Genomic DNA, 19,757 nt, shown 5'->3' with positions numbered 1-19,757 from the left:
CGCCGGAGGCAGGACATACCAGATTGGGGTCCGACTATTGATAGTGCAGCAGCTCTGGAGGAGTTCGTCAGTTTGGCGGGCCAGATATGGGATTTTGCCCCAGAGATTTTGGATGCGGGCATGACAGATGAGTTTGCCAGATTGTTCGCCCCGCGGGCAGTAGCGAGGATATTGGATCCAGAGGAGATGCGGCTGTCATTTGATAATGATGATGATGACGAGGGAGGTGGAGATGATGAGGATGATGGAGATGGTGGAGGAGGACGACGAGGGAGAGGAGGTCGGGGGAGGAGAGGAGATAGAGGGTTGGAGAGAGAAGTTAGATGGGCGGTGATGGACAGAGGGAGAGGCGGTTTGGTCATTGGAGCAAGTGGAGAGGGGAGGGTAGGGGAGGTTCTAGCTGTAGTGGGGGAAACTGATGAGGTGACACTACCAGCCTAGAGGAGGAGGACGGATGTGCTCCTGCCTCCAGCACTGAGGACAGGCAGAGGGATAGGGGATACCCCTGCACAGGTACCACTATGGGTCCGGATCCCCACTCATGTTGAGGATGCATAGATTAGGACCCTACAGGTGATGGTATAGCAGCTGCAGGCACAACTATTGACATATCAGTGGTAGATTGCGCAGTTGACCACTGAGCGAGACACAGAGATAGAGCAACGAGGTCGAGCAGAGGAGCTTGCAGCGAGCGTGCAGAGGGCAACAGCGGGTGGTCTGATGAGAGAAACCCTAAGAGAGCTATCTTTGAGAGCTCAGGAGGCAAAGTACTAACGTCGTCACTATGAGGCTGCGGTACTCAGGGATCGCCGAGTACAAAGCTTTACACAGTCAAGATCCAGTCGATCTCGAGATACTGGGTCGCGGTCCGAGAGTCAGGGTGGGGACTTCTGGAGCTAGACCATCTCCATCAAGGGATAGCCATACTTGAGAGACATTGTCTCCATTGTATTTTTGATCATTGTATTCTTTGTACTGGGCACAGACATGACAGATTTTGTACATTTTGATCATTTTTGAGATATATATATATATATATATATATATATATATATATATATATATATATATATGACATCATTGTCTTTGATCATGTGGTGTGTTATATGGATGTATGTGCTATGCGTTCTATTCTTTACTTTATGATGATGCTATGCTTAAATATATGATATAATGTATAATGCAGGATGTATGTTTTGATATGTTGTGAGATGTATCTTGAAAATGAGATGTATGATAATGATATGCTATGAGATGGATCTTGAAAATGAGACGTATGGTAATAATATACTGTGAGATGTATCTTGAAAATGAGATGTATGATAATGATATGCTGTGAGATGTATCTTGAAAATGAGATGTATGATAATGATATGCTGTGAGATGTATCTTGAAATGAGATGTATGGTAATGATATGAAACTAATTGTAAAATGATATGCAACTATTTGTAAAATGATATGCAACTAATTGTTTTTGGAGCATCCTCATTCTGTATTTGCCATCCTGATATAGCCATATGTTTATTTGCTTTTGAGATAAGTGTCATCGTTGAGCTTTGATGTGGGATATGTTGAAAATTTATACAAGTATAATGGTATAATTGAACCATAATGACCTGAGAAAAATTTACATGATGTTTGATTTTGCAAGATAGCACAAGTGTCAAGGTATAACTGAACCAGGATGACCAGAGTGCAGATTGCGTATAAACAGACAAGATTAAATCATTTGTATGCATGAAGTGGAATCATGCCTTCAGTGATATTCGATGTATCACATCTCGAGGAAAGTATTCACATAGTACAAGTGATCACCTCCCAGATAGAAGACTAAGAAAATATTAGAGTTTCCCCATGATCTCTAGCTTTGAAGCATTTAGTGAGAAAAGGTAGAAAATCCAATAATTTAAAAAGTTCAAAATGCAAAAGAAGTCAAGATTTTATGCGATAATGCAACATTTAGTACTTTAGAAAATCATCCATCTTTGGTATTTCTGTGATTCTTTGTTTGGTTTTGCGACGAAGTGTAGTTTTGGTCGTTGGATGTAATGTGGCTGAGTTTCATAAATAGTTTTGATGACTTGAATGTTTGCAAGTTTTGACGATTTATTGCCCCTAGCTGAGTGTGCCTCTTGATGTGAATATGTACAATGATTTCCAAGCCATGGTGGAATGTGGTAAGAGGATATATATGGATAGACTAGGATAGTGACTATGCTAAGTATGTCTTGAATGGATATTTGCTAAGTGTCGGGCGATGGCCGATGGTGTTTTAAGGATACGGATAAAATGGTATGGAGATAGATAGAGGAGCCATCCTTTCACAATAGTGCCTATTACCAAGTTTTCACCAGTTGCTTTTATTGTACCTTGTTATTTGCTTTTTTTGGATTTTTTTTTATTTTTTTGCTTGTTTTGGTGTTTTCCGTGTATTAGACTACTCAAGTGTAGTACTTCTTCCGATGGATGCTGTTAGTTGGTTCATCGAGCACATCTCCTTCTGAAGTTGTTAGTTGATAGGCACCTGATCCATAGATTGAGATGATGACATAGGGACCCAACCAGTTAGGTTCAAACTTCCCTTTCTTTTCTCGATCTTGCTGATTTCTTGGATTTTTTTTGAGGACTAGGTCACCAACTTTGAAGTTGCGAGGGATGACCTTGTGATTATAGCTCCTGCACATGCGTTGCTGATATGCTTTGAGATGAGTGTAAGCATGTTGATGTCTTTCATCTAACAGTTCTAGTTCTTGCAGTCGATTAACTCGATACTCTTCATCTGGGATTAAACCTATCAAAGAGACTCTGAGAGATGAGATTTCTACCTCCAGAGGTAAAATGGCTTCTGGTCCATATACCAATGAGTATGGTGTTGCTCCTATAGGTGTGTGGATGCTAGTTCTGTATGCCCAAAGTGCTGGATTGAGTTGTACGTGCCAATCTTTGCCTGCATTCATTCACTGTTTTCTTTAGGATTTTTAGTATTGTCTTGTTAGATGCTTCTGCTTGACCATTTCCCTGTGGGTAGTATGGTGTAGAGAACCGATGTTGGATTTTGAATTTTTCACATAGTTCTTGTACATCTTGGTTTTTGAAAGGTCATCCATTATCCGTGATGATCAAATTTGGAATACCATATCTACAGATCAGATAATTTAGGATAAAAGAGGCAATTTGTTTCCCAATTACTGTGGTCATGGGAACTGCTTCTATCCATTTGGTAAAGTATTCTATTGTAGTTATAATGAACTTGTGTCCATTGGAAGATGAAGGATGAATTTTGCCAACTAAGTCTAGTCCCCACTGACAAAAGGGGCAGGATGTTGTAAATGGTTGTAGTTCCTGTGCTAGTGCATGTATTAGATTACCATGGATCTGGCATTTAGGACACTTTTTTGCAAAGTGATAAGAGTATTTTTCCATTGTTGGCCAGTAATATCCCATTCTTAGAAGCTATTTAGCAAGAGTAGTCACACTTGAATGTGTTCCACAAATACCTTCATGAAGCTCGTGTAAAGCGGAATCAAAATCATTACAATCAAGGCAATGAAGAAGAGTACCATCTAGACCTCGACGGTACAAAGTATCAGCAGTAAGGGTATAACGGACAACTTGCTGGATAAAATTACGTTTTTGGTTACGGGATTGGTCAATGGGTAAGATATTGTTCTTAAGGTAGTCGTATATCGGTCCATATAACAGAGAATCTGAACCAGTCAAGGCATAGATAACTTGGGATTCAGAGTGGTCATAGGCTGGGGAGAATAGTTGCTCTACCAAGAACTCGTAACGACTCTGTTGCTCTGGAATTTGTAGTAATGAAGCGATAGTAGCCATGGCATTAACTGCTTTGTTGTTTAACCTTGGTATCTGCTCAAAGGTGATGTGCAGAAAATACTGTTTGAAGTCATCCACCATTCATTTGTAGGGTAGCAGCTTGTCATCCTTTGTTTGATAGTTGTTGTTGATTTGATTTATGACTAGTTGTGAGTCCTCGTAGACCATTAACTCTATGATTTTCCATTCTACGACCATTTTGATGCCTATAACCAATGCCTCATATTCAGCCACATTATTTGTGCATGGGAACATAAGCCTATATGATCTTGGTATAGTGTGTCCTTCTGGAGTGATGAAAAGAATACTAGCACCTGAATTGTGTTGTGTGTAGGATCCATCAAAGTATAGAGTCCATTGTTTGGTAGAAAGAGCAAGAACGTCCCTGTCTGGAAATTCAATCTCCATAGTTTGTTTGCCTGGTAGCGGTGCTTCGGCTAGTTGATCTGCAATTGCTTGTCCTTTGATGGCTCTTCTTTCTATGTATTGGATGTTGAATTCACTGAGAGTCATGACCCATTTAGCCAATCGTCTAGTAAGAGCTACTTTGTTGAGTAGATATTTAAGAGGATCAATTTTTGCTACTAGCTTAATCATGTGTGCTAGCATATAATGTCAGAACTTCTGAGATGTGAAGACCATTGTGAGGCAAGCCTTTTCAATGAATGTATAGTTGAGTTCATAGCCATTCAATGTCCTACTGATGTAGTAGATGGCTCATTCCTTTCCTTGTTGATCTTCTTGTGCCAATAGTGCCCCTAGCGATATATTTGTTGTTGAGATATATAGGATAAGTGGCTTTCCTGCGACTGGTGGTACTAGAACTGGTGGATTCATCAGGTACTGTTTGATTTGATAAAAAGATTATGCACACTTGGTCTCCCATCTGAATGGCACATTTTTGTGTAGTAAATGATTGAATGGTAGACTTTTATCTGCTAGTTGAGCAATGAATCGCCTGATTGATTGGAGCCGTCCTTGTAGAGATCTGAGTTGATTGATATTCTTTGGTGGTGGTATCTCCATAATGGCTTGTACCTTTGCTGGGTCTACTTCAATACCTTTAGCTGAGACTATGTAGCCTAGTAACTTGCCTGATGTAACCCCGAAGACACACTTCGTAGGGTTGAGCCTGACTTGGAATTTCTCCAATCGATCAAAAATCTTTTCTAGGATGCCGAGATGTTCTACTCTAGTGAAGGATTTAGCTAGTAAATCATCCATGTAATCTTCCATAAATGTGTACATCATGTCATGAAAGATTGTAGTCATTGCTCTTTGATAAGTAGCCCCTACATTCTTCAAGCCAAAAGGCATAACATTCCAATAGTACATTCCCCAAGGATAGGTGAACGCGGTTTTATCTTGATCTTTCGGGGCTATTTTGATTTGATTATACCCTAAGAAACCATCCATTAGTGAGAGCATTGCATGGCCCGCTGTGAGGTCTACAATTATGTCGATACTGGGTAGAGGAAAGTTGTCTTTTGGACAAGCTTTGTTGACATCTCGAAAGTCAGTGCAGATTTTGATACTGCCATTTGGTTTTGATACCAGTACTATATTGGAAATCCATTCTGCATAGTCAATGGGTCAGATGAATCCGACATCTAATAATTTCTTCAGTTCAGTTTTGACCATGAGTGCCACCTGTGGATTCATCTTTCGTAGCTTTTGTTTGACTGGTTTAACTCCTGGAGATATGGACAAGTGATGCATGATTAAGTGTGGATCTACTCCGGGCATATCGGCATATGACCAAGCAAAGTTAATTTGTTGTTCTTTAAAGAAAATGATAAATGTTGATCTGTCCTCCTCTGTCAGAGATTCTGCAAGGTGTATGTTTTTGACTGCTTCTGTAGTACCAATGTTGACTGATTGAGTGGGCTCAATCAATATGGGTGATCGCTCATGAAAGTGCTCAAGAAGAGTGTCAAGTCTCCCATCTTTAGGTGCCTTAAAAAGGTTTTCACCCTCAGATGCGTCCTTTATTTTTACTTTTTTGTGATCTAGAGCTACCATTGACTGGTTTTCAGCACCAGATCCTTTACTTGGTTCATTTTTGCGACTGAGAGACTTGGCACTCCCTGATTGGCAGACATCGTCACTTTGTTCACTGGTAGAGCTTGTTTCTAGGTTAACAGTACATAGGTAGTGGATAATAGATTCATCATCTGGGAAAATTGGTATATCATGGATTTCAAGTTCATCTCAGTCTATGAGGTTAGGAAAGACAAGTGGTAAGGAATCGTTTGGTGGATTAAGTTCTGCTACTGTAAGTGTCAAGACAGAGGTTTCATCGTGATTGTTCTTGGTTTTAAAGAAGTCCAAGATTTTGTCGAGGTCTTCGATGGTATTATCTTCCATATAGACTTGTTCATAATGTTTCTATTCTCTTTCCTTGGCGTCATAGATGTTATGTGGTCCAAATTCAAGAGGTCTATCTTCTGCGTTATGCTCTTCCTAAGAAAGGGGTATGGTGTCAGTGTTATTAGGGATATCTGTAGTAGCATTTGAGCAGGTACCCCATTCATATTCATTGGAATTAATCTTGGAGGCATCATCCCAGATTCTATCAATGTTGTAAACTGGTATGTTGTATGGTGAAAACAAATCTTTGATAATGGATACCATTTTGATAGTTTTTATTGATTCGGTGTCAAATCCTGCTTCTACTTTCTGTATTTGTTCATAGACCGTTCCTCCTTGGGGAGAAATAATGATATCCTGAGATGATTTTATTTGTTCTTGAAATAGTGGATTTTGAATATGAGCTACTGCTGCAGATATGGCCTTCTTGTGGCTTAGAAGCTTTTCCTGATGTAACTTCTATTCTTGACGTTCCCGTGCCTTGCGGATTGTTTCTGTTGACTCAAATAGTGCTTCCTGCTAGGATTCTTCTTTGTATTTCCTCTTTACTTTCTATTGAGGTTTCGCAGTTATGCGTAGCGGCTTTCTTAATAGGAAAGTGAGCTTACAACCCAATTCTGTTTTGTCTCTATTGGGCTGTGAAGGAAGATCTATGGGTTCAGTGACTCCTTCTTTGTGTTTCCCAATAGGTCCTTTACCGTCATATCCCATTTTTTGCATGATTAAGTATCCTTTTCCATATAGGTGTGTTGGTAGAACAATGTCCAGAGTAGCTGCTCTGTTATCTTCTTCCTCATCTTTGTATAACCAGCTAAGAATATCCTTATCTTCTGATTCATGTGCTAGAGTGCCCAATTGGATGAAGGTACCATCAAATTTGGTGATGGGCTGAGTGGCCAGATGTGTTGATGTAGTAGGCAATCCATGAGATCTGGGTTGGTAATTTGGCCAAACACAGGGGTTCTAAAGAGTATTCTCCCATACCTCGGTCTTTGATTTGCATTTGCTGCTTGAAGTCTCCAGATAATGAGTTGGGCTTTGCTGTTTGTAGATCTGATGTTGAAGATCACTGCTTTTCTCTATTATGAGGAACTAAACTGTCCTGGGCTACCCCCATTGCATTGCAATGTTGAAATGGATTGTGATCAGCAGATATGGAGATTTCTTGTCCGTCATAAGGAAATTTGACACACTGATGATACGTAGAAGGCACTGCTTGCATTTCATGTATCCAGGGTCGCCCTAACAAAATATTGTAGGTGAGATCTATGTCTAAGACTTGACACATAGTATCCTTTTGCACTGGTCCCACTTGAATGGGTAACATCACAGTTCCTTTAGAAGACCTTTCCTCATCATCATATGCCTTTATGGTAATCTTCTTACGGGGATCAATAGACTCTTCTGAGAAGCCTAATGCACGGATAAGCTTTAAAGTACATATATTAAGTCTAGCTCCTCCATCTATTAAGACTCTTTTTACTTGGTGTTCATAAACGATGACTTCGATATGGAGAGGAGTGTTATGTGGATGACTCAAGGAAGCATTGTCATGCTCTGAGAAGGTGAGGTTATGAGGTCCTGTCATATGGGTGACTATAGCTTGAAATATGTCTGTATCCAGATTTTGAGGTACATTGGTTTCCAATAGTGCTTGTTCCAACATGTCTTTGTGTTTCGGTGATAGTTTCAGTAATTCTAGTATAGATATCTGAGCTAGTGTTTTGCGTAGTTGGCTAACTAAGTCATATTGGATCTTTGGTGTAGTAGTTGTAGGAACAGTATGTCCTTTTAAGACATATTTCTGAGTTTGGGTTGTCACATTGACAGATTCATGATCACGCTGATCTCGGATGGTGATGACATTTACTTGATGATCTTCAGCTGATATATGATTTATGGTGTTGTAGATATGGTTGATACGAGCTCCGCGTGTATCGTTCGAGGTCTAAGCTCCATCTTTGTTGTAATTTGGAAGAGGATTTTTAAAGGCTCCGTGATCACCATTTGTTTTGAGACCATCCACCGTTAAGTCACCTCGATCAATCATGTCTTGCACAATGTTTTTCAATCTCATGCAATCGTTTGTTTGATGACCCTTGTTACAATGGAAATCACAATAGTGTGAATCATTCCACCAAGGTGGTTTGATTTGGGGTTCATAGTTGCTGATTGCAGGCAAGGAGAGAATTTTGTTTGCCAGAAGTTCTCTGAATGTTGATTCTAGTGATTGCCCCAGTGGTGTGAAGACACGCTTTTGGAAGTTGTTCGTGTTGTCACGTGAATTGTTATTAGGTCCTGGATTCATGTTTTTGCTTTGAGTATTGTTGGTGTTGTTTGGGTTGAGTTGTCCTTGATTGGCGTTTGGTGCATATGTGTTAGTATTTGGATTAGTATTTTTAGGATTTTTCATGGCTTGAGGATTTCCAAATAATGCAAGCACTAGTTGCTTAGATTTGGGATCATTCATTTCATTGTTGCCTTCATTTTTGTTTTGAGTCCAAAATCGAGATTTGTCCAAGTTGCTATTGTTCTGGTTGTTGTAATTTGATGAGTTTGTTCCTTCCTTGAAGAATTTGAGTGTTCCCTTTTTGACATAGGCTTCCTCTACTTGAATGTCGTTTTCAATCAATTTAGCAAAAAATGGTATGCATTGGAGTTTGAGCCTGTAACTCATTTCACTATTCAAGTTGTCGATGAAGATTTCCATTTTCTCCTTTTCAGGAATATCTCGAGGATATTGTGAAACCATACGCCGCCAGCGTTGAAGGAATATCATGAATGTTTCGTTGTTCTTTTGTTTGGTGTTGCAAACGTCTAACATGGTTATGGCGTGTTGGATGTTATAGGAGTATTGTGTTATGAACTTGTTAACCAATTCATCAAATGATCTGACAGGTGGTGTAATTTTGGATAACCATTCCATTGTTTGCCCTCCCAAGCTTCTTGGGAATAACCTCATCAAATAGGTGTCATCATGAGCAAACTCAAGACTCATGGTACAGAATTCTCTGACATGATCATGGGGATCACTTTTTCCATCGTATTTGTCAAATTTAGGCACATCGGAGTTTGGAGGAAAAGGGATCATGTGCAATCTCCTGTCAAAAGGATAAGGATAGATTTCGTTTAAAGAGTACTGTATTGTTGTCCCTTGTTGCATGTCCTGTATTTGCCTTTGTAACATTTGCATTTGTTGAGTAAGGGCAGCCAAAGGTACATTGTTTTGCCAAGGGAATAGTTCTTCCCTTGCATTGATCCTAGGTTGAAACGGTGTTTGGAACGGTATGTTTTGCTCAGGAAGGTATTGTCTCGGTGTATGTTTCTCTGGTATGTTTTGATCCGGGATGTTTTGCATTGGTGTATGTTGTTTTGGTATGTTTTGATCTAGGATATTTTGTTCAGGGTCACGAATTTCCCTTTCTCATTGTCATTCTTGATATTCATAATGCTGAGGGTGTGTCCTAAACACATCTGCGTCAAGGTTTTCAGGTAGTTTTACTCCTTTACTTGTGAGCATGAGCAAATATTTTTCTTTGTCATTTTCTATGAGCCTTTCTACAAGCTTTTGGAATGAAGTGTTTTCCTGACATTCTTGAAGAAGTGCTTCAGAAATTTCAATCTCCTCTAGGTGTGGACCTTCAAAAGGATTTGACAACCTTCGATTCATACTAGACTCCGCGTGTGTCTTGCTCTGTTGGTTTTGTTGAGAGCGAGTAACAGGCATTTTAGTAGAAACTTTCAGTGACGAAGGGGACAAAATCCTCGTTGATATGTTGCTCAGGGGTTGGAGGTTCTGGCCGGAGTGTGTTATAAGTGATACACTCGTCAGGTAAGAATGCCGAATTGATCCTTCCTCCGCGGTTTATGATTTGATTAAAAGCGGATTTTTGACAATATGCCCTTGTTTTTAAAGGCTCTTTGTCAAATTCGTTGGATTTGTTTTGGATATAACATTTGACGTGATGAAGGAATACTTGATGAGATTTGAAGAGTTGATGATTGATGTATAAAAACTTATTTGTCTTGATGAATTTGGAAAAACTAGGTTGTTGTTTCTTCCACGCGATGTTACGATAAAGGTTCTTTCTTCTCAGAATATGGGGATTAGTCATGCATGAGTGATCAATGGTTTCCTTTGATTTGTTTGGATTCAGTTGATCTTGTTTTGAAAATTTCAAGTTTTACTCTATCAAAATGAAGGTTTAGATGCCCCTTCACGACAAAGCGCGCCAAATGATATGGATAAAAGTCTCCCGAAATGGAGATTTGATTTGACAACCTGAAATTGTTAAACAAGTGTTTTTGAGATGAAATCCATAAGATGGTAAAGTATTCAATTGATACTCATGATGAGGTTTCCGGATTATGATAAGATAGATACGTTTTACTGTTTGATCAGTTTTGGATTTTTACAATGTTTGTTTTGACACAAATTTGGTGCAAGAAATAGCTTTCAAAGTCTTGTTTTCGCTACTCTGCTTTGATGAAAAATGTTGTTGATGAAAAGAGGCTTCTGAAAATGTTTTCAAAATTTTTAAAATTCCTCACTGTTTTGCCCCCTTTCTATATGTTTTTGGTCATGTGCTAAAACAGAGACGAAATGCGCTACCAAAATTACTCCACGCGCTAAATGAATGACCACACGCGCTAGGTTGCCCTCAGACACACGCTAAAGTTTTGACTATTCAAATTTTTTTTTTTACCTGTTTGAAAAGTTACGCGCTAATCTGGATCTGTGACGCGCTAACTGTTAAACCTGATGCACTAATTTTTGGCTCCTACGCGCTAAGCTGATGCTTCAACACGCTAGACTATTTTTCTACTACGCTAAATGTTTTAACACTATTTTGGACTTAGAATAAAATGCTACTGTTTGGAACAAATGCGCTAACTGGATGGTTGGATGTGCTAATTGAAATACCCTACGCGCTAAGGAGTTGTCCCCACGTGCTAATCTGCCCTGTTTTTTCCTTTGGTTGGTTTTTCGACAATTTTTGGGTTTGATTGTGAGTTTTTCAGCTTAGATGGATGATTTTCTAAAGTAATAAATGCAAGCACAGCACAAAAAGTACAACCATTTTGCTTAATCTAACAAAAAGTGTATGTTCTGCTAGGATGTGTTCAAATCCCCAGTGTTTTAATAGGTTTGGATACAAACAATACACTTTAGAAAGACTCTTTATTCAAAGGTCATAAATAACATCATAGCCCACTAGTCTTGATACTCCGTCAGCTCAAATAGTCGTGTAACCCCCTAAAGGGCACCCATTTTTTTGCTTTTTGTCAGAAATTAACCCAAAGTGAATTGCTTCATAGTTGAGTAGTTATCTTGGGAGATATATGGTGACTAATCTTGGGGGCGGATTCTTCCCCACCCTTGCACTGTGATGTTATAAATGTCTAGTTACTGACTCAGTTCAAAGTTTCTATTTCTATGGCTCGTAATTAGGCTTCTTGTTCGGTCGTCAGTGATAAACTCCCTCAAGAGGCTTCCCAACCCTTAGAACAAAGGCTTTACGTATCTCAAGGATACTCAGGGAAGGCTAATCACTACGCGCAACCATTGAAAGGGACTTTCATCTCCTTCCACTTTTGATTATAGTGGGTTGGAATACTTGGTGTCAAAGTCATTTCCCACTTAGGTCATTCCCTTCACATCGGCCATAAACGGCTTTAAGAGTTGATTTTAACTCCTCAGGAAGGCAGGCCTGCTAAAGGATGTAAATGCTTGAAGGAAAGAAAGCTTTTTAAGAGAGGTCTGGCTTTCTGATCACCCAGTTAAGGGGAGAGCATATACCTTCCACTTTCGATACAAGGCAATCAGAGTTCTTTTTAAGCCTTCAATTCAGTGGTTTGCTAACCTCTACTTGGAGATGTTGCTCCAAGAAAAGCATGGTGTTCCTTTTAGTTTCTCAAAGCAATGATTATTTAATCTAGTGAAAGAATCTAGTCAACAAATCAAAATTATCGATGTGGTCAACAAAAGAAAATCGAAAAAGGGGAATAACTTCCCTCTTTTGATTTTGAACAAAACTTTGTAAATGAGGTTCTTTCCTTTGCAAAATTTAAAAATGAATCCTTTTATACACCAAAGGATGGTGAGGTTCTTTTTAGAGCTATGTTTGCAAAAAGAAAAGTTTGTGTTGTTCTTTTTAGAACCTAAAATAAAGGTTTTCTCCTATGAAAGCAAGAAAATTTCTGATAGTGGTTCTTTTATAGCCTAAAAACAAGGTGAGTTCAATTTTAAGAAAAGAAAATCAAATTTTAAGCTAACATAGGTAAGTTAGTAAAAATCTAACTATCTTGATCCTAAGACAAAGCTCCCATCTGCAATAAAGTTGTTAGAAACCTGCAAAATAACTAGTGAAAAGATGTTAGGTACCTTGGTGGACTTCCACAAGTCTAATTTCTAACTTTCGGTTACAATTTTTGTTTTCTTATTTTCATCTATGATGTGCTACAAAACAAACTGTACGCGCTACAAAATCACAGTAATGTGCTAAGATAAATCAGTGATGCGCTATACTGTCTTTGGGATGCGCTACTCTGTGTTCCAGAGACGCTGCTCTATTTTTCTCCCACGTCGAAACCTACAGGAAGAATTAGTATGCTGATGAGCTAATAAAAAGACTTGACGCGCTAAATGATGGACCCAACACGCTGAATAGTGAACTGAATGTGCTAGGCTGTTAATCGGATGCGCTAAACAGTTAACTCAATGCGCTAATTCATTCTTCCCGCGTACCTGCAAAAGGGGTTAAATAAAAAAAATCATTTGATATATGGGGTGATGCCCCACGGTGGGTGCCAGAAATGTATGTGGGAAAAGCGGGCCGATAGAACTCAAAATGTGAAAGACGGAGCTCTATGGAGCCTTGCTCACACTCCCATAGGACTTCTTTGGTACAAGCTATGGAGTTATGAAGCATAACTCAGCTTCCCAAGGATGGTTCCATGGTTCTCTATCTTGCACGGTCCCTCAAACCAAGGTTTTTGCTCTCAGATCACTGAGCAAAATGGTTTAGGGATGGCAAATGTAAGAACGAGGGATGCTTTTGTTGGTTTTAATATGAGATGCATCCTAACCTATGCATGATTCTAGAAATGCAATAAACTAACTATAAGATGACAAGGTTAGTAAACAAACTATCCTAGCATACTATATTAGTTTAATGATTTAAGCTATATGATAAAGAAAGTATTCTAAACATGCATATTTAGACTAATTCCTAGTTAAAAGAGAGGCTAAATGATGAGCATAAATGATATATGAAAGCTTGAATGTATTTGAGCATAAGTATGATGCTAAAGACTTGGACCTGAAAAATGGACGAATGAGAGCTCTATTTATAGCAAAAACAGGGCAATGGATGGTCAGGATTGAAAGAGGCAATCAATGGCCCAGTTTGAAAGTTGGGAATCCATGTTTGTAATTGGCACCAATGAAATGGTGACAAATGTCGACATAGGGTTGGGTTGAGAGAAGGGGTTGGAGACATTAAATGCCTGAGAAGACCTCATGGTTATCCTAGGGGGTAAGGGTCAAGCTTAAGTTAAGATTACCCATTGGATTAAGCTTTTATCAAAGGATAAACTCTTGTGCAAATAATTAAGAGATAACCATGGTCAAAACAATGAATGCTTGATGAGATCCTTGGGTTACATGAAGGTTGAGTTTAGAGAAAGTCTCTAATCATGCAAGGGGGTTGAGTTAACCATTAATGGTTTGTAAGAGAAAGTTGTTGGAGACTTGGAGCCTTTAATGGTTATTGAAGACTTTGAGGGTTTGAGGAGTGACTTCCCTTTGTTTAGGGATGTGACAAAGTTTAGAAGATGGGTTAGGTTAGTTTAGAAGTGATTAGAAGGGTCTAGAAGAAATTAGGAATAGGTTTTAGAATGCAAGTGGAAGATGTAGGATTTTGCGAGTGAATGGAGGGATAATAGGATTTTAATTGAGTAAAATGATTTTCATTCAATTTGGTTGTAATTGGGGAAATCAAATAAATTAGATTTATTCAATTTAGGATAAACTATTTAATTAAATTTGAATTTAATTAAAAGTGGATAGAAGGGATTTAATTGAATAAAATGATTTATTCATTAAATGGTAAAAAGAAGTCTAGTGAATTTAATTTAAATAAATTGAGTAATTTACTTAATTAATTAGAGGAATGCGGGTAATTTAATTAAATTGAATTTAATTAAATAGAGAAATGAACATAAGATATTCATTTAGGAATATGGTCATTTTTATACGTCTACAAATATTAAAATATTTTTTTGATATTTCAAATTTGTTTCTGATCACTTGGCCAAGTTTAACTAAATTCACAAACACTTCTACACAGAGCGCCACAAAAATTGATTCACAATGTTTTGCTATGGGAGACGTAAAATTGTAGGCCAAGGAAATACGAGAGTTGGTGAGAGTTCTTGTGCCCAACACCCAAATTTCCTTTGTGGGTCATGCTAGTATGTTATTCCTTCTTTGCCCCCCATTTCGTTGGTGTATTATATATATTCCCCTCGAGAATCCTCCCTCATTCTTAAAATCTATTTAGACCATAATTCCTAGTGAAACTTATACATTCTAATCCAAATAGGGCATCTTGGATTGGTTGAACGTATGTGGTAAAGCCTTGAGACCAAGTATGAAGATACAAACCTACATTCTTCCATACGAAGGGCCTTCTTTTGAGGATATAATCTTGAATGTATTTTGATAGGAAGATAACGTATAGGGATCATAGGACCAAAATATAATCTCTGGCATGTGGTAACACAATTTTTTTTAACAAGGTTTTAATTCTTTTGGTTGATGTTTAGATGTTAATGAATTTAGTAGTCACAACATTATTTCTTAATTTTTTGACATTGAATTTTAGTAACTTATCTAAAATGCAAATGCATGAAATTTCGTTATCTACTACAATATTAATATTTTTAATAGATAACTACCATTTCACCTATGTGTTTTTTCCAATGTCTAGGAGTTTGGATCTATTCCCTTGTCCACTAAGTAAATCCTTGGCCTAATAATGCTTCTTAATTGCAACTAGAGAAGTGTTGGACCATGAATTCTATCTCTTTCAATTGCTCTTTCTTTACTCCTTTCCATTCCAAAATTCACACATTCCATTATTTTAATTGCTTTCACTCATTTTTTCTAGTCCTATATAGATAAATAATTTATGTCATTTATAAATACTAATGCATATTAATAGAATTCGACAAGGCCAATCAATTTACATGGACCCAAGTATCTTTTAATGTTTAATTAATATGTTTAGAAATTAATAAATGACAATATTTTACAAAGTTGGACTTATTTCCAAGCTAGGAGAGTGGGATCAATAGTTATCCAGCCTAACTTTGCAGGTTTCATAGGACCTCCATTTTTTTAAAACTTTCAATTAGTCAGCCTCTTATCTATCCACAACTAAGGTTTAAAGTTGTGACTCATCACACAACTTGTCGCATAAGCACATATAATTAGAAGTGTTTCCAAAATTGACTTTTAAAAGGTTCAACCAAAAATTAATCATGATATAGTAGTTAAACACAAAAAATAATTTGTTTTCAGTACAATAGTTACTTTTTGCTTGTAAACTAATTATTGACAATATATAATATAAATATGTTGTAAAATAAGATATTATAACCACAAATACTATACAACAATTACCATGTTTAACTACTTCACCCCTCTCCCTTCCTTACCCCTCACACATTCCCATATGGCAATGGCTATGTAGCGGACAAAACGGCCCGCTCATGCCATGCCTTCCCCTTTCCATGCCCCCATGCCATATGACCCCCGTCCTTTCAAACGGTCCAATCAAACGTACATCACCATACTGGGCTATGCGCAGGGGTATCCGTGTTGATGAGCATTAAAATTTTATTTTTATTATTAACCTTTAATGTTTTAAGTTATATTGTTTTAAGTTTTACTCATTTAACTTTTTAAAATTTTTTTTTTTATTGTTTATGTTTTAATGTTTTATTTATTTTTTCTTTTTATTGTTTTATTTTTATTAAATTATTATTTTAATAATATGTTATATATTTAAGTTTTTTATTTTTATTTATTTTAATACAATTGTATTATAATATATAATTATGTGATTTTAATATATATGTAAATTTTAATATCATTATTTTATAACTTTTTAAAATATATAAGGTAAATAATAGTTTAATTTTTAAATTATATATTTATTTTTTTAATAATAAGTCATATGTTTAATTTTTAATGTTAATTTGTATTTATTTATTTTAATATTTATTATGAACTAAAACATTCATATATTAATATTTTTTAAGACATATTAATTTAAAATTTTAATTATTTTATTATTTTATTTTTAAAAAGTACATATTAAAAACATTAAAAGTAAGAAGTTCTTAATAAGTATAATTATTTTTGTAAATATTGTATATAGATTGAAAATTTAAAATATATTTATTCAAAATTTGATTTGATAGGTTTATTTTTGGTGAATGTTTAATATTGGAAGATTCTGTATTTTTGGTGAATGTTTAATATTGAAAGATTGAACTTTAAAGATGCCATTCTTAAGGGAAAATTACACAAGTAAAAATTTCACATAAGTAAAAATTTAATTCAAACTACAACTTTTTGCTCAAATTTACAATAGAATGTATATAAATTACACACAAGTTAAAATTTTTGATTTGATAGATGTATTTTTGGTGAATGATTAATAAAACATAAAAACATAAAAAATAAAAATAAAATTTTAAAAGAAGTTAAACAAGTAAAACTTAAAACAATATAAATTAAAACAAAATTGGATCATTTGCAAGAAATGAGGACACACATTATCTACAACGGCTTCCTGGTGCGCACGAAAGGCTTAAGATCTTCAATGCAGATCTGCGTGTGGAAGGCAGCTTTGATTCACCCATTTCGGGCTGCCAAGGTGTCTTCTTCGTTGCATCTCCAGTGAACTTTGGCTCCAAAGATCCCGAGGTAAAGGCTGAAACAATGTTCATTCTTACATTTAAATTCACAGCTGTAAGCTGAATAATATCAGTTGGGTTTTCTTTTGTTGCAATGTGTTTATGAGCAGAATGAGGTTGTGGGAGTTGCGATTCAGGGAACAATCAATGTGTTGAAGTCGTCTGTGAAAGCAAAAACCTTGAAGCGAGTAATTTTCACTTCGTCATGCTGTGCCATGACACCATTGAATGAGGAGGGGAAGATGAACAACAATCCCTGCTCTGTGGAATCTTTTTGGAGTCCTGTCAATCACTATCGCTCCAACACAGAACAATTTCAAATTTGGGTATTGTCTAAAATGTTTATTTGGGTTTCATCAGATCTAATCTACTTACAAGAGTATCGAATTTGGGTATTACCTGAATTACTTAATGATCCCATGTACTTCGAAATACAAATTTTCAAGTGGCTTTCTATTGTGAAATCTTTACATGTATTAAACACAACAGCCCTACTTTGTGTCGAAGACATTGGCAGAGCAGACAGCTTGGAGCTTCGCAGCGGAGCATAATTTAGATCTTGTGACAATTGGGCCATCGGTTGTGGGAGGACCTTTCATCACTCCCTACATCCCCAGCAGCATTCATGCACTCTTCTGGTTTCTACCAGGTTTTCCTCACTCCTGATACCCTAATGTTCACCCAAAACATAATTATCTTTTCTCTAAATTAAATGATTGTATGTTTTCTTGGTAACTTTTTAGGCAACAAGCAACTTCTTCAGAGCTTTGGAAGGTCTATTCTCTCGGCCTTCGGGACATTTCCAGTAGTCCATATAAGTGACGTTTGCAACGCCCACATACTTTTGATGGAGCAGCCGGCAGCTCAAGGGAGATACTTATGCTCTGCAGATACACTCTCTTTGAGGAGCTGGAGCATTTCATAATAAAACGTTATCCAGATCTCAAGATTATAGACATGTAGGAATTTCACCCAGCTCTAATATTATATATTTACATTCACATAGCTTATGCTATATCTATTTCTTTTGCATGCAAAATGTTTCTTAACGAGTATGATTTGACACGCTTCAATTCAGGTCGCGCGATGTGGATTTCACCGTTCCTCTGAATATACATTTCAAGTCTGAAAAGCTCACAGATTTGGGCTTCACTTTCAAGTATGGAATTGAAGAAATTTATGATGAATGCATCGAGTCTTACAGAAAGCTGGGCTTGTTAACTACACAGTAGGTAAGTATCACATATTGGTGTGAGATCTAGACAGATAATAACAATGGCTTAGTCAGGGCCATTTAATGGCCATGATTCAAGTGCAAGTAGTATGTTCAATGGCTTGTTTTTGTCTGTCGTACCTATCTCAATTATAGAAATTGAAATGTGTGTAACTAAATATTTTGGCTTTAATCTGCGGGTCGACGATGCCTGTCAACCAGAAGTTTTCTGACAAATATTCACTCCAAGTCAGGTGCATACAAAAGTTTTCTGACAAATATTCAATCAAAGTCAGGTGCATACAGTATTTTGAAGACTTTTTATCGCTCAGCTTTTAAAATTCTGAATATATTTTATAATAAATGTTATATAGTAGTTAGCATTTGGTTTTCGGAATATTGTATATTGTAATATGTTGTTTTGTAAATTAAGTAATGTAGCTGAAGAATGTCTTTAATGTGTTTTGAATTAAAATTGTGTTGATTGAGTAAGTTAGAAAGAATTGGAGATCGTCATTGAAGTGTAGTTCATTTAATATATGATTTTATCATAATGAAGTCAGTTTGTTGGATAATATCAAATTTCAGATCCTTCAGTGTCATCAAATTTAATTCCAGATTTAAATTGTTCAAATTTAGATTGTAATTAGCTGTTGTAGTTTGTTGTATAAGTTTAGTTTTTTTATTCTGCTTCAGTCATGTTCAAAGTTGTTCAAATTTGGATTGTAATCAGCTTGTCGCCTCTTGTTAAATATTTTGTCTTGTAATTGATATGTTATCCTGCCTTTTGTTGATTGTGTGGCCTTGTAATTTGCTGTTTTGACAGTCTATATGTTTTTATTCTTGGCAGCCTATTAATGCCCCTTCTTTGTATAATTATTTTTGCATTAATTGAATTAAAAAAAAGTGAGTTATATATATATATACTTTGGGTATTTTTTTACATACAATAGTTAAAAAATATAAATAATAATAATTGGTTAATTAATATTGGTTAGAATAATATTTCCAAGGCGTACACCAAGAAAAGGAAGCTGCCCAAAAGAATTTGATAATTATTTGACTAACAAGATTACTTTTTTGAGCCTAGAAAGCTCTAATCCACAATTACAACGTGTCATTAGTGTTACAATGGATGGTATTGAGATTTATTTAGGAGTAAGAAAGAAGCCCTTGGTTTTTTCAACATGAGAGTTTGATATACTTAGAAATTTACTATATTAGACATGTGTCACTTGCACAAACATCACTATTATTATCTCATAAATATCATTATTATTATCTCTATGTTGCTACATTTTGCATTAAATATATTTTATTTAATTCAAAGACATTTTTGAGTGTCTA

The 19,757-nt window shown here is 36.5% G+C and overlaps 1 pseudogene; it reads left to right on the top strand.

The window, feature by feature from the left end:
* The first annotated feature begins 333 nt into the window (after positions 1–333).
* Positions 334–18,704, top strand: LOC131079715 (anthocyanidin reductase ((2S)-flavan-3-ol-forming)-like; annotated as a pseudogene).
* The last annotated feature ends 1,053 nt before the right edge of the window (positions 18,705–19,757 follow it).

The sequence above is a fragment of the Cryptomeria japonica genome, chromosome 1, assembly GCF_030272615.1.
Source record: "Cryptomeria japonica chromosome 1, Sugi_1.0, whole genome shotgun sequence".
NCBI lineage: Eukaryota > Viridiplantae > Streptophyta > Pinopsida > Cupressales > Cupressaceae > Cryptomeria > Cryptomeria japonica.
This window is presented reverse-complemented; position numbering and strand designations above follow the sequence as displayed.